General features: G+C 47.9%; 1 protein-coding gene and 1 pseudogene across 5 annotated transcripts in view; both read left to right on the top strand.

The window, feature by feature from the left end:
* Positions 1-8,290: 8,290 nt before the first annotated feature.
* LOC129345700 (serine/threonine-protein kinase Nek7-like) lies at positions 8,291-10,655 on the top strand (annotated as a pseudogene).
* Positions 10,656-13,692: 3,037 nt separating this feature from the next.
* Positions 13,693-15,149, top strand: part of PEX5 (peroxisomal biogenesis factor 5) — a 38,839-nt gene continuing 37,382 nt past the window's right edge. For 4 of the 5 annotated variants that reach the window (XR_008598488.1, XM_055002317.1, XM_055002318.1 and 1 more), the window contains exon 1: positions 13,693-13,793. The gene's annotated coding sequence lies outside the window, so the exon portion shown is untranslated. Of the gene's footprint in view, positions 13,794-14,348; positions 14,436-15,149 lie in introns of those variants that run through there. The other variant, XM_055002316.1, reaches the window with a different exon arrangement.

The following is a 15,149-nucleotide window of genomic DNA, read 5'->3' as shown; positions in this document are numbered from 1 at the left end:
GAATTAAAAAGTCAATCACTAATTCCCAGAATGGATCAAGATAAATTAATTGTTAATAAAACTCACCCACTCTCAGACCCGCCCCTCTCCCTTTCCCATCTACTGACTTGTTTAAGTGAGAAAAAATATTGTCCAGTGTTTCTTTTCTGTCTGTGTTGTCCGCTTACCCAATATTCAGTAAGATAGTAAAGTGCTAGGTTTAAAGGGAATGTTAACTAGTAATAACTTATAATTGGACAAGTTACACAGAGGAAGCTTACCGGATGCTTGACCAAAACAAATGATCGAGCAAGGTTTGCCGGTTTTTCTCCCCTTAGCTGGGTGCTGAGAAAACTTTTTGGGGCACAACTTTTCTAAGGCTCCACCCTTCCCCCCTGTGATATCCCCCCTTTTACTTGTAAACATCCCACTATATAATAAATTATTGTATCAGCAGTGTGTGTTCTTTAACTTATTCTTAACATCAAACATACACACCCACTTCCTTAAGGGATACCTTTGAGACATACCCTATTTATACATAGATTTAATAACCCTAAAATAAACATAGTTAAAACTGAAATGCCAGAAAAATGCAAACTGTTTCATGTATGAGAATCATTCTTCAGATATTAAGTTCATGAGGCTGCATGGATGACCAGCTTGGAATCCTTTGGTGGAGTAGATTGAAGTGCAAGCATTCTTTTAGAGGATCGTTTGTCCATACAATTTGGATCTGCTAGCTGCATGATTCTGAGGAGAGCGTAGCCACTATCTTCATCCACCACATAATGAGGTTTTCCTTTATGAAAGACTTGAAGTTTGAGCGGTGTCACCCACTTGTAATGGATGTTCACAGCTTGCAAAGTTGACGTAATAACTTTGAGTTCTTTTTTCTTCTGTATTGCTGCAGAAGAGAGATCTGGGTAAACTTGAATAGCAGATCCTTTATAGTTTAGAGATCCTCTGGTTCTTGCTAAGTTTAGGATGTTCTTCTTGACCCACATATCATCTAGAGTTATGATGATGTCTCTGGGTCCTGTTCTGCGAGGATTATTTAACTTGCCTTGTCTGTAAGCCGCTTTGATTATTGGGGCTATCCCCTCTTCTAGAGACATAAATTGTGCCAGCCAGTTTGACATAAAGCAGGCAAGCTCAGTGGTTTCTTCAGAGCACTCTGGCATCCCACAAAATTTTAAATTAATTTTTTTACTTTAGTTTTCCAGAACTGCCGCACATTCTTCTGTTTTATACTCTGCCTCTTGTAATAGTTTGACTTCATCTTGAAGTGTCAGGCTAAGATAGCCCCCTCAGCGACTTTAGATACGCTTTGCAGATTAGTATTAATTTATTCAATTCTGTCCATCAGGGTCTTCATGACAGTATTAATCTTGTCAAAGATCCTTCTATATTATCTATATTGTGCCTCAGAGCACTCATAGACCATTGAAATTCTTCTCGCATTAGAAGAGAGTCATTTACTGGCTGCAGTTCCTCAAAGAACTCCATTTTGTTCCTGTCAGCTTCTTCCGTTGTTTTGCCCATTTCTCTGTTTGCTGACTGAAAATAAGCTTGAAGATATCCTGTTTTTGTCGGAGAGGGTTTACTTTTGTTTCCCCCTGCTTTCTTCATCTCTTTTAGGTTATTTTTCGACATCTAAGGGTATCAGTTGATCGATACAGGGGCTGAGGGAGTTAGAGCTCTAGCCTCTGGTGTCTGCCATGTTCACTCATGGCCGGGTGCAATTTGATTGCATTGTCTTACACTGTGTAATCCACCCTGAGTCTTAGCAAGAAAAGCAGGCTATAAAATAAGCAAAGTAACTCAAAATAACATACAATAAAATAAATGCTTATTAGATGTAATAGATTATTACCTCTTGGACATTAAGGATGCCAAACCAGGAATCTCTCTGTCAGGGTGGCTCTACTGTCAAAGCAGCTGCCTGGGTGCCTATAATATTGGAAACACTGCATGAGTCATGGCTGGCTAACTACAAGGGGGTTGGGGATATCCAGGCCCCACACTTTCTAAGGCAGCAATTGATGACGTAGAAGGAGATAAAAGAGGTAAGTATGGTGGTATCCTGATTTCAGGTTGATATTAATTGTGAGACCCCACCCGCCGCTGCTTCCTTGCCCTCCACCGTCCTCCTTGGCGCCAAAGGGGGAGAGTTCCCTCCGCCTCAGACTGTGGCAGGGACGGTGGTTGCACCACCTGGGTCCATCTCCTGCCAGCTGGACTATGAGCCTCGGTCTTTGTCTCCCTCTCCACTCAAGTCCAACTCCTCCTCCCCGGCTTCACCGGGACTCTCCCCCTTTATAGTGCCTCCCTGTCCTGCCTCCCGTGTCCTCCACCATTCCCCCCTGACTTCCCCTTCCCCAGGTTGTTTCCCCCTGACTTCCCCCTCCCGATTGGTTCTCACCCCTGCCCTTCCCAGCGGGCTTGCTCTTGCCCTTTCCTCCTCTGGCCCGCCCTCTTCCCCCATTCGGCCAGTGGCTCCCCTGGGCGGCTAAGTCTCCACCCGCCTGTCAGACTGAGGTGCCCTCCCTGGTGCCTCCCACCAATCCAAAGGACAGGGGGGAGGTTCCCTGGCCCAGCTTCCCCCCGGGGCTTCTGGTCCCGCCCACCACCCGGCGTGGGCCTTGCTCGGTCACTTCCCAGCATCTGCCATGCTTGGCTGGGATGTGGCCCGGGGCTTGCCCTCCCTGGGGCTGGGCTCGTGGCTCGGGCCACTTCCCCCGGCCTTCCACTGCTGCGCCGCACCACTGGGCTCTTCCCCACGTGCTTGCTTGGGCCCGGCGGTGGCGGCGGCAGCACGCCGCTCAGCTGTCCCACAGGTTCCTCCGCTAGCCTGCCACTCCACCATCATGCCTCCTCGCTGCTCCGGCTCCTGAGGGATGTCTGGCCAGCCAGTGAGCGCAGCGTGGTCCCTGGGGCCGCTGGCCCAAGCAGCAGGGGTGGGGGCGGCAGAAGGGGGCTGAGGGCCCTGCCTCGGACATTAATATTAATTTTTTCTTCCCACAGGAAGGACCATCATAGAGTTCAGGGGCATGAAAAGCCCCCAGCCCGATAAGATGCCAGTGAAATTAGCTCATTTCGGAAAGGAACTTTATCATGGGCATCAGAGTGATCCTGTATCTCAGCTGCACATCCAAGAGAATTCTGGAGATCGTATTATTAGTGTGTTGCTAAATGATGTCCGTATTCCATGGTACAATCAGTATCGAGGACAGTATCAGTATCAATTGTGGCAGTCTCATGGGTGCATGCCCCCAACACTTTCCACAGTGAAGATAGAAGCATAGATGCATCTCTTTTCTTTTGCATCTTCCTTCAAACCTCAACATAATGGAAGGGAACCTCAAACCTCAACATAATGGTAGGGAAACCATTCAGTTTCCTCTGTAGGGAAACTGAATGGTTTCCCTACAGAGTTACTTTCTCTTACGGTAACCCATAGCCACCCTGGAGTCATCGAGAGAGTTTCACCTTGAGGAGGACAAGGAGGAAAGAGAGATGGAAGAAGAGTAGTGCAGGTAATGGAAACATCCGCAAAGCATGTGTCACTTCATTCCGCAGCCTCCCTTGGTGAAAATTGTGGCAGTCTCATGGGTACATGCCCCCCCACATTCCACAGTGAACATTGATGCATAGATGCATGTCTTTTCTTTTGCATCTTCCTTCACACCTCAACACAGTGCCCGAAGAACTTAGTTGTTTTCCTACAGAGTTACTTTCTTCTTATGGTTACCCACAGCCACCCTTGAGTCACTGGAACCATTTTACCTTGAGGAGGACAAGGAAGAAAGAGAAGAGGAGGAAGATGCAGAGGAGTTTGCCGTGGTAGTCTGTGGTAGCAAAATCAAAAAGAGTCCAGTAGCTCCTTTAAGACTAACTAATTTTATTGTAGCATAAGCTTTCGAGAATCAAGTTCTCTTCGTCAGATGCATGATACAGAGACTGGTCAAATACAGAAGAGGAGGAAGAGATCAGTTGTAGTTCAAGTAATGGAAGCATCCGAGAGGCACGTGTCACTCCATTGCACAGCCTCCCTTGGTGAAAATTGTGGTCTCTGCCATCTCTCCATCTTCCTTTTCCTGTGCTTCTCTTTTACTGTTTTTATCCTGCCCTCCTTCCAAGGAGCTCAATGCACAATATATGGTCCTCACCCATATCCTTCGTATTCCTTACAATAACCCTGTGAGGTAGGGGTAGGCATAGAGAGAATGACTCCTGCTTAGTCATTCTGTAAGCTTCATCGCTGACTGTGGATTTGAACCTGTGTCTCTGAGGTCCTATTCTGTAGAGTCTCAAATAATTGCTGAGGTTGTTTGCCAGTCTCTGACTGGGTGCCTTATTGAGGCAGCTTCCAGGGAAATTAAAAGCGGGGGGGGGGGGGTGGATACATACTCTGAAGTAATCAGCATTCCTTTGTTGTTCCTACAGTGCCTCTGAAAGTAATAGCTAGGAGATCAATCTTCTGGCTGCTTTGTATTTGTGGCAGCAGAAAAAAGGACTGAAAAAGCCTGCAGTGCCTCTGGCTGGGCAGGGTCCTCCTGTCGTCCATCCGCCATCCCAGCATCCCTCCGTGAATGGGGTCCCCACGGGCATCAGGATCTGGAGGGCAGGACTGTTCCGACATCTGAGCCCCGAACTACCCCCTGAGGAGCTGGCCAGTCCGTTGTCTTGGTGGCGGCAGCCTTTCCATTCCTCCTCCCTATCCTGGGTTCAGACCCCTCTTTAATTTCATGGTTCCTCCCCAGCCCCTTAGCCCCACCCTGGGCTTGGGCCACCCCAACGGGAAAGGCTGTAGTGATCTCCCACTTTGAGAGGGACCCATCCCGAAGCCCATCAGTTGGGGCCTCCTGGGACTCCAAGCCTTGCCTCACCCCATCAGAGCCATTTGCTGGCCAGAGCAGAGGCGAGGCCGTGAGGGGCACTGGCACAGGCAGCCCTTGGCCCCCTCCCTCCCTCCCTCCCTCCCTCGGAGCCACCTGGGACTCCTCCAGGCTTCAAATGTGTGAGGCCTTCCTCAATCTTCAGATGCCTGCAATACAAGCCATTTAGTGTACTGCTTAGACAACAGCATAACCAACCAAGGCACTAAACAGAAAAGGGACAAGAAATGTTTGGACTAATGGTTATGTGAGTATTTTATAAAAATTAAAAATAAATTATAAGTTCAAAAATTATTGACTAAAGTTTCAAATTTTTAAATTGCTCATACCAACAGGATTTGAAAAACATATTTTATGGAATAGGTGAATCCCACTTAATCATTCTAGTAAATTAGGTCCATTAGAGAAACTTCTTGAAATGGTGCTTATCAGTAATCCAGCATGCATACATATTAATATCAACTAATGCTAGATAATATCATTACCTATTAATATCAACTAATTAATATCAACTGTTGATATCAACTAATTAATATCAACTATTAATATCAACTAATGGTAGGTAATAGTAATACTAAGTAAAAAGAACTAATTTTAATACTAATCATAGTTATAAAACTCATAACCACCATTTGAATCATTGATGGTCCAATGACCATCAATGTATTCCGAATAAAAAACTGGGTATCCCAAATTTTTACCGAATTTTCAGAAAAAAAAACCAGTAAAATCCAGCCATTGTTTCTCCACTGGCTGCTGTGAACGACGCTGGTTCTGTTGGGCTAAGTTGCAGCAGTTTGGTGTGGGAAGAATGGATGTGATTCTCTAATGAGATGTTTTCCCCCTTCCTTCAGTTTGGTTGTGCGGGGATTTCATTTCTGAACTTTAGTGTGGATCGGTTGGGCTTTCTCAGCTTGCATTTGGATCGTGGCCATGGCAGCCTTGCTCCAGTATGTTTCTGCAATGGGAGTCAGTTTGACTTTTCACCCCTCGGAAACAATGGAGTGGCTGGCGGCACCTTGTTCAGGGGTTCGTAGAATTGGCCCCAGAGGTCCAATTTAATTGAAATTTTGGGGAGTCTTTAGAGGACATTCAGTATTAGGTCCCCTAAAAATTTGCTGGAGTTTGCATTAAAAAAATGCCACCCCCTGACCACCTGATACCCGACAGGTATTTCCCCTATAGGGAATAATGGAAAGTGGGTGGGGGCACCCTACCCACTCTCCATGAAACTTCATGAAATGTGGGGGGGTCATTAGTGGACAGTCCAGATTAGTTGCTCTGAAAATTTTATGGAGTTTGGGGGAAAATGCAACCCTCAGACTGCTGGATATTCCCCAGATATGATACCTGCAGGGAATAATGGAGAGTACACGCAGTCATCATATTTAGGGGCCAATAAAATTCTCTCCCGAAGTCCAATCTTTTTGAAACCTGGAGGATAATTAGAGGACGGTGGGGAGTAGGTTCCCTCCACGATTGGTGAAATCGAGTTGAAAAATGACTCCTCCAGCATACTGGATACCTCAGAATGATTTCCCCCTAGACAACAATGGGGATATCTGTGTGATATCCAGTGGGCTGGAGAGGTCCTTTTTCAATCAAACTTTACCAAACTTGGAGGGATTGTGCTACTGCAAGTTTTATGAAGACGGAACCCAGATAGCCAATTTTAGCAGCCCCCAAAGAAGGTGACCCCATCTACTCACCATTCCCAAATGGGGGGAAATATCTGAAGGCTATCCGGGGCCAGGGGTGACATTTTTCATGGGAACCACTGAATTTTCAGGGGACCTAGTCCCAACTGTCCTCTAAAGACCCCACAAGTTTCAGGACAATCTGAGTCCGGGGGCCAATTCTATGAGCCCCTGAACAAAGTGCCCCCAGCCACTCCATTATTTCTTATGGGGAAAAGTCAAAGCTGAGTGCCATTGCAGAAACACACTGTGAGGATCCTCCCTCACTGGCGCCCTCTCCTGACAGCCTGCCATCCTACCAGCTCTCCAGGCAGGTGTCCTCTGGCCTCAGATGGGCTGGGAAGGGGGCTGCACCACCTGGTCCCTTCTCCTGCCCTGGGAGTAGCAGCGTGCTCCAGCTGTCTCTCCCTGCAAAACGCTCCTTGGCCTTCACAGGAACCTGAATTTAAAGGCCTCCCCTGGCCCCACCTCCCTGGCTCTGGCCCCAATCGTCACCCCGTCTCCCTGACTGGCCCTGTTCCCGACCTATCTGATAGGAGGGCTGGGTAGACTCTGCAGTCTCCTGGCCCCACCCACTCCATCCCCACCTAGGGTGGGGCACTTGGTCTGCTCTCTGCCTGGCTGGCCCCTGCTGCTTCTGAACCTTCCCAGTGGCTCCCTTGGCATCTTGGGGCCTGCGCCTGCCTGACTTGTGCTGATGGCACAATCTCCTGTGGGCCTGGATGAAGTGGAGCCACCTGGGCAACTGCAGGAGACAGGTGAGTCTGCTGAGTGGCTGCAGGCTGTTCCCCAGAGTGGTGCCTGGGCGTCGGCTGCGACTGGCCTAAGGGTGAGAGAAGCCTGGAGGGGCCCCTGCAACTGAGGCGCTGCCAGAGGCTGTGCTGCAGGACCTAAAGGGGGTGCCTGCTGCTGCAGGGCTGGTGGTGAGGGTGGACAAAAGGCCAGCGTCGCCGGACACACACTAAGGCAAGGCTTCCATGGCTAGGCATACTCCCAAACGCAAGCTGAACTCATCCCAGAGAAAGCCCAACAGAACCAATCACGTCCATTCCATTCCATTTTGCAAAACACAGTTCTCTGTCAGATGCATGTAAAGAGTCTTCATACCCTCCATGCATCTGACGAAGAGAACTGTGTTTCGCAAAATGGAATGGAATGGACGTGATTGGAATGGACGTGATTGGTTGTGTGTGTGTGTGTGTGTGTGTGTATGGTGGAGTGCATAATCCAGGCTGGGTGTGACTCCTCCCCTCCATAGATGAATCTGAATAGAATGCCTGAAAGGCAATTACTTATGATAATGAGATAACCATTCATAGTCTCTGTTCATTCCATGCATCTGACGAAGAGAACTGTGCTTGATGTATTGTCGAAGGCTTTCACGGCCGGAGAACGGAGAACTGTGCTTCTCAAAAGCTTATGCTACAGTAAAGTTGGTTAGTCTTAAAGGTGCTGCTGGACTCTTTACATCTATAGTTCCTCTCAGGGAGACCTAATCAAACCTTCCTAGTTCATTGTCCCACCTTGGAGGCAGTTTGCCTGCCTTATTGTCTCACCCCAGAGACAGTTTCCCAATCCTTTGTCCTGCCCTGGGAGGAACCATTAAAGGCATTCTTTTAGGGCAGAGACTCTCAGTGTGCTCAGTGTGTGTGCGCTCTGGACCTTCCACACGCCCCCAGATGGCATGCCCGCGCCCTTCTCCCTCTCCTTGCCATGAAGTGCTGGTCACTGAAGCTGCTTTCCCTCGGACATCCTCTGTCTTCTGGACCTGGTAACTATAAGCCTAACTCTGCAACTCTCCCCAAGTTTCCTCCCTGTTTTTTCTAGTTAGTTCTGTGTGTGTGCTGTGTTTTGTGTGCAACCGATCTGTAGTATTTTGAATAAAAAAACCCTTTTTGATTGAACATTAGCATGCTTATTGAAAGGGTTCTCTAGAGGAAGGGATCCTTGTATACACAGGTGCAAAAGATCCCAGTTATCCTCTCTTACTTACAAGCTTCTCCTTGTTGCTAATTCCCTCCTACTCCCAAAGAGACCTGCTGTTTGCATAACAATGCAGTGTTGGCCCCTTCCCACACTTTGGTTCTGGGGTGGGGGGGATTCCATTCATGTGCTTCAGTTTTGTTCTGTTGGGCTTTCTCTGGGGTGAGCTCAGCTTGCATTTAGGAGTGTGCCCTGGCCATGGCAGCCTTGCCCCAGTGCGTTTCTGCAATGGGAGTCAGCTTTGACTTTTTCCCCAAAGGAAACAATTGAGTGCCTGGTGGCACCTTGTTCAAGGGCTCATAGAATTGGTCCCCAGGTCCAGTCTTCCTGAAACTTGGGGGTCACTAGAGGACACTTAGGAGTAGGAGTAGGCCTTCTGAAAATTTGGTGGAATTGGCTTGAAAATGCCATTCCCGTTCACCAGATATCCCCTAAATATTTTCCCCTGAGGGAATAATGGAGAGTTGACGGAAACACCTCCTTTCGGAACCCATAAAATTGGATCCTGGGGGTCCAATCTTCATGAAATGTGCACAATCATTAGAGGACAGTCAGGAGTAGGTTCCCTCCAAATTTGGTGATGTTTGGTTGAAAAATGACCCCTGCAGCACACCGGATATATCTCAGAGTAATTTCCCCTCAGAAAACAGTTGCCGGTTTTTTTTGGAAATACCTGGACCGAATTAGAGAATAAATCGGGATTTCAGAAATTCTATTTTTTTTCTCAGATTCAGTAAAAATAAAAAAATTGGATGCCCTATTACATAATAGTATGCCCTATTACATGCTATTCCTTGTTTATTGAGTGGTAAGTGCAGTATTGCAGCCCAAGCTCTGCTCATAACCTGAGTTCGATCCTGGTGGAAGCCAGGTTCAGGTAGCTGGCTCAAGGTTGACTCAGCCTTCCACCTTCCAAGGTTGGTAAAATGAGTACCCAGTTTCCTGGGGGTAAAGTGTAGATGACTGGGGAAGGCAATGGCAAACCACCCTGTAACAAAAAAAAGCCTGCCAAGGAAACATCGTGATGCGACGTCCCCCCACGGGTCAGTAATGACTCGGTGCTTGCACCTTTACCTTTTTTAAAAAATTAAAAAAATAGTGCTGGAATTAGCAGATGCTGGAGACCTTTCTAGAACGATCATGCGTTTTATGAAACAGAAGCGACTGATTTCTGAAAGGACTGTTTGATAGCAGCGGAGTAGCGTGGCTGCAGTGGGCCCGGGGCAGGGACATCTCTCTCGCATGTGCACTCCCGGGCCTATGCAATGACAGCACTTCCAGTGACATCATCATGCAAGACGCAGCTGCCCCCCTCCACAGAAGCCACCCACACGCTGCCAGCTCACTGGGCGCCGAGCTGGCTGCAGTGGCGTGGGCGACTGTGTTGTGCCCTTCGGGAGGGCAGTCGTGCTGCCCACATGCGGCTGGGTGGCTGGCTCACTGGACGCCAAGCTGGCTGAGCGTGGGCTGAGCTCACTGTGGCAGCGCAGGGTGTGTGTGTGTCCTTGCGCCCCTCTAAATTCTGCACCAGGGGTGACCTCCCCTCTTGCCCCCTGCACATTTCGCCACTGTTTGGTAGTAGTTTGTTCAGCTGTGCAGTGCCTTAGAGCATGTGCATAAATGGTATGTCATGCATCAAGACACCAAGCCTTCAAATGTGTTTATTACATCTACAGGAATAGTAAATCTTTGAGATCTTGGAATAGGAAGATTTTTTCACTCCAAAACTACAGCTGCACATTCGTTAGTGTGAACACCTTAGTACGTATCTTCAAACTGAATCCATGAAAATGGATACGACTTCAAGTCTGACATCTGGAGTCTAGGATGTGTGTTGTACGATATGGCTGCATTGCAAAGTCCGTTCTACAGTAACAAAATGAGCTTGTTCTCTTTATGTAAAACGACAGAACAATGTGACTATCCGCCCATTTCGTCTGATCAGTATTGAGAAGAACTGCAGCCATCAGTTAGTATGTGCATTAATCCTGATCCAGAGAAGTGACCAGATGAAACCTACATTTCTGATGCAGTAAATGTTTGGAGGCACACACCGCAAGCTGCTAAAAGACGCATCAAGTGCTCCAGAGGATGAAACTAACCTTGAAATTTTCATGTATTATTGTACAAACTGTCTTCCACCTTGACTTCCACATGTTGCCTAAAGTTCAGTTATTTGCAGTCAGCATATTGAACAGTTTAGTGATAAGAGTTTTACTTTTAAATATTTTTGGTTTTGAAAAAGTTTGATTGTCCAATATGAAGAGCTTTTCAATTGACAAGCAAGCCCAAGAAACTGGCAATGTGTAATGATTTTGGGAACTTTGGCAATTTCACAAAAGATATTGAATTTCAAAAATTGTATGACTCTGCTATTCACTTCCACATTTGTGACTTGCCATTTTGCTTGTTTACTATAAGCTTAACTCTTCAATCAGTTCTTCTGTTTTTAATAATTTAATAATGTATGGATGTGATAAATCAACACAATTAGTCCATGAATTGTTTATTATTGAATTTAATGTTGCCTTTCCCCCCTTCCCCTGGAGGCTGTTAATTAATAGGAATTTTTAATGAGTTATATAGTTTATAGTTTCGGCTGTCAAGATAAATGTAGATAGAAACCATTTTATCAGCTGTTGAACTTTAATACAACTACTGAATATGAAAGAATGCTTTTGGAGAAATTGTCCAGGACTGAAAAATGTTGTTGACCTGTTTCTTTCTTTCTTTGTGCAGTCTCTTAGCTTTTGCTACACTTTTGTAAAGTCACCATAAATATTTGTTGCGAATGCAGAGAGCTGAACCTTGTAGTAATAGATAATCTCTGTGGCTGCCAGGTTTTGATATGAATGACCCTTTTATAACATCTGCTTTCTAACTCACCCCTGTATATATATTCTGTACTTACTTATATTGGAAAACATTTCTTTCCTGAAAAGAGTTAGCTTAAGTATGAGGTTTTAAAATAGAGATTTATTTTATAGACTCTCCATAAACTCCAAAATGCTTTGCCGATGTTCCAATGTGACATTTGGAATTAGTTGGATAAACATTCACGGGCATGAATGGTGGGGTTTGGGGGGTGGGGCGGGGGATAGCATTATATTGTAATTACAAATGCGTTAGTCTCTCAAAATGTTGGAAGCCTCATGAAGTGTCAACGTCAGCTTTTGATAGTTTGGATTGTTCAGTAACTCACCACACAGTCAATATTATTGTCTTTTTCTTTGGTTGCACTTGTTCTACAAGCATATATATATGAAACCACTTAAATAAGGCAGTTAAACCCAAATTTTGTTGTCTTTTTTTGGAGGCAGGTACTGGATAAAATGCAGCATTGTAAATATATTTGGGATTGGTTTCATTTTCTGAAAAAGAAAAAAATGCTGAATTTAAAATAAGGAGCAGCTTAAATATTTGCATCAGTGCTTTAAAAGACTAATTTTGTCTCTGTAAGATGCTGAGAAACTCAGAATATGTGGAGCGCAAGAGGTCCATTGTGTTTAACAGTGCAATAGAATCTAGCAGGGCCTTATGAGGGCCATGCTGCGTTGCTGTGTGGGCGGCACGGCCCTCCCAAGGCTATGCGACCCTCTGGAGAAGCCCATATGGGGCCATGCAGCTGACTGATTTTGGCCTGTTTGGGGCCAAAATTGGCCTGTTATAGAGTGCAGGAGCTCTCCAGGGGCTGTTGTGCTGCCCCAGCGGTGCTCATACTTTCAAACATGGCCTCTTCCGGGCTGGGCTGCCCATGGTAGCAGCCTCCTCCGAGCTGGGGCAGTGTGCTGGGCCTTCCCATGGTGGTGGCAGCCTCCTCTAGGCCAGTGCGCCAGGCCTTCCCATGGCGGCCATTCAAAAGCCTGGCACAGGCGCACTTGCAGGCCTCTCAGTGCGCCTGCGCCTGGATAAAAGGTGAGTCATCGTTAATACAGATTGCATTTTATATAGTAAGATTTCAGGAGACAGGCAGACAACTATTTTATTATTCCTTCAGAAAGCAGACATCTTTAACCTACGAATCCAAAGGTGGTATGAAGGCTGATTCAATTCTATATTCTGATTGTCTCTGCAAAGAACGATTCTTGGAGAAAATGTACCAAATCACATGAATCAGACTTACACCAACCAGTTATGGTATGATTAGAAATATTGTATTCAGTGGGTGCTGTCAAAATAAGAATCAGCAAAAGTTTTCATTATTGCACAAGATTGTTTTAATTACTGATAAGCTTTAGAATTCAATGTCAAGAGTTTACAAAATGATAAAACTTTGAATAGAACCAATGAATAATCTCTCCGAGGGATATTTTTTGTGCACAAGATCTGTGAACTGCACCCATGACCCACATAAAACTGTATATATGAAAGCATTTTTTTCTTTTAGTACAACTATGCTGATTTTTATGGAAATTAATTCTGAAATTTGAAAGAGCTTTCCCTAATCAAGTACTTAGATCCAGAGAGTTAGCCGTGTTAGTTTGTAGTAGCAAAATAGTCAAGAATCCAGTAGCACCTTTAAGACTAACCAAGTTTATTGTAGCATAAGTTTTCGAGAGCCACAGCTCTCTTCCTCAGATGCATCGTCAGCTTTCGAGAACCACAACTCTTTTCATCAGATGCATCTGACCAGGCATCTGAGGAAGAGGGCTGTGGTTCCGATGCATCTGACGAAGAGAGCGGTGGTTCTCGAGAGCTTATGCTACAATAAAGTTGGTTAGTCATAAAGGTGCTACTGGGCTCTTTACTGTTTTGCTAATCCAGGACGTAAGTCAGGCCACCTCGGCACCTTCCATCATCATCTTCTCCAGCCGTTCTTCTGTTGCAGGCAACGTTGCAGCTTTCCTCTCTTGAGCGAATAAGGCTCCCCTGTTGCCATGCCCCCAAAGACGGCGCCCCGCGTCTTGCGCCCCGCGGGCAAAGCGCCCCGGGAGGGACGCAGCGCCCGGACCAGGCGCGCTCCAGCCCCCCAGCGCCGCCCTCGAGTCGAGCAGCCCCCGCCTCGCCTGGCGCGCCCCAACGGCGCCGTCCCGCGGGCTCCGCTCCGCCCGCCGCCCGGCCTCCCAGGCTGGCTCCGCCCCGCTGCTGCGCGATCCTGGCGGGCGGAGCTTTCCCGCCGCCCCGGCTCGGCTGCCGCCATTGCAGCGCCCCCCCCCCGCCCCCCGCAGTCCGCTGAGCTGCCGGTCGGGGAAAGGCGCGCCTCGGGCGGGGAAGGCCAGGCCCGGCGAGGCTGGTGAGTGGGGCGCGGGCGGCGCGCAGGAGGCCGAGGGGAGGCGAGCGACGGGGCCCCGAGGCGGGGGCTGCCCTCCTGCCTCCCCGTGCGCGTTAGGGGCGGGGGCGCGAGGGCTGGACGGGCTCTGGGCTGTGCCCCGCCGCCCCGGCCCGGGACTGGCTTTGCAGCGCCGCTGGGATGCGAGCCAGGAGCACTCTGAGCCTGTGCTAGGGTTGCCAGCCTCCAGGAGGTAGCTGGAGAGCTCCAGGAATTACAATGGCTCTCCAGACCACAGAGATTAGTTCCCCTGAAGAAAATGGCAGTTTTAAGGGTGGACTCTATAGCATTATACCCTGCAGAGGCCCCTCCCCTCCCCAACCCCACCCTTTCCAAACTCCACCCCAGAATCTCCAGGAATTTCCCTACCTGGACCTGGCAACCCTAGCGTGTGCAGAATTGCCCTTTGCTCCAGCCCGGGACGGGGGTGGGGTGGGGGAGTAACAGCTGCCTCGCAGATCACGCTTGCCTTTTGCCCCATAATGCACTCTGGGAAGGGAGCTGGGAAGGGAGCAGAGGCCGCTCTTCACCCATTAGTCGGCTTGCCAGCCTCCAGGTGATGGCTGGAGATCTCCAGGAATTGCAACTGATCTCCAGGCCATAGAGGTCAGTTTCCCTGGGGAATATGTCTTCCTCGAAGGCTGGACTCTGGCATTATGCCGAGCAGAAGACCCTCCTCTCCGAACCCTGCCCTCCTCTGGCTTCGCCCTCCAAATCTTCTGGAATTTCCAAGCCAGAGCTTGCAGCCCTACTGAAGACTCGCGTTTGCTGCATTCTCATGTTTCATTTTAAAGTCTGTTCTTAAGCATGTAGCGGGTCGAGTGATCCCCCTGGGTGGATGGGCTCTTCTGAGCTGGAAGGCAGGAGCTCCACTAGGGAGGAATGATGGGGGAGACCCTCCAACCCTGCCTGCCTGAAGCTTGCTGAGTGCCCTGGGGATGTTCTATTTACTGGGGATGTTTTATGCCACTCTTTCTCCCTGGAGTTTAGGTCAGCATACATGGACTCTTTTCTCCTCACAACAACCCGTTGAGGTAGGCTAGGTTATAAGAGAAAGCATGGCCCAAGATCACCCAGAGAAGTTAGCCATGTTAGTCTGTAGTAGCAAAATAGTAAAGAGTCCATTAGTACCTTTAAGACTAATTAACTTTATTGTAGCATATGCTTTCGAGAACCACAGTTCTCTTCGTCAGATGCATGGATCGCCCAACAAGTCTCATGGGAAAAAGGGACTTGAACTTGGCTGTTCCTGGCCGTGCTCCGGTTGCTGGCCCAGGCTGACTTTTTTTTATCAGCCTAGTCTATCTGACAGGGTTGTTG

Source organism: Eublepharis macularius, chromosome 18, assembly GCF_028583425.1.
Source record: "Eublepharis macularius isolate TG4126 chromosome 18, MPM_Emac_v1.0, whole genome shotgun sequence".
Taxonomy (NCBI): domain Eukaryota; kingdom Metazoa; phylum Chordata; class Lepidosauria; order Squamata; family Eublepharidae; genus Eublepharis; species Eublepharis macularius.
Note: the sequence above shows the minus strand (reverse complement) of the source record. Positions and strands in the feature narration are given on the sequence as shown.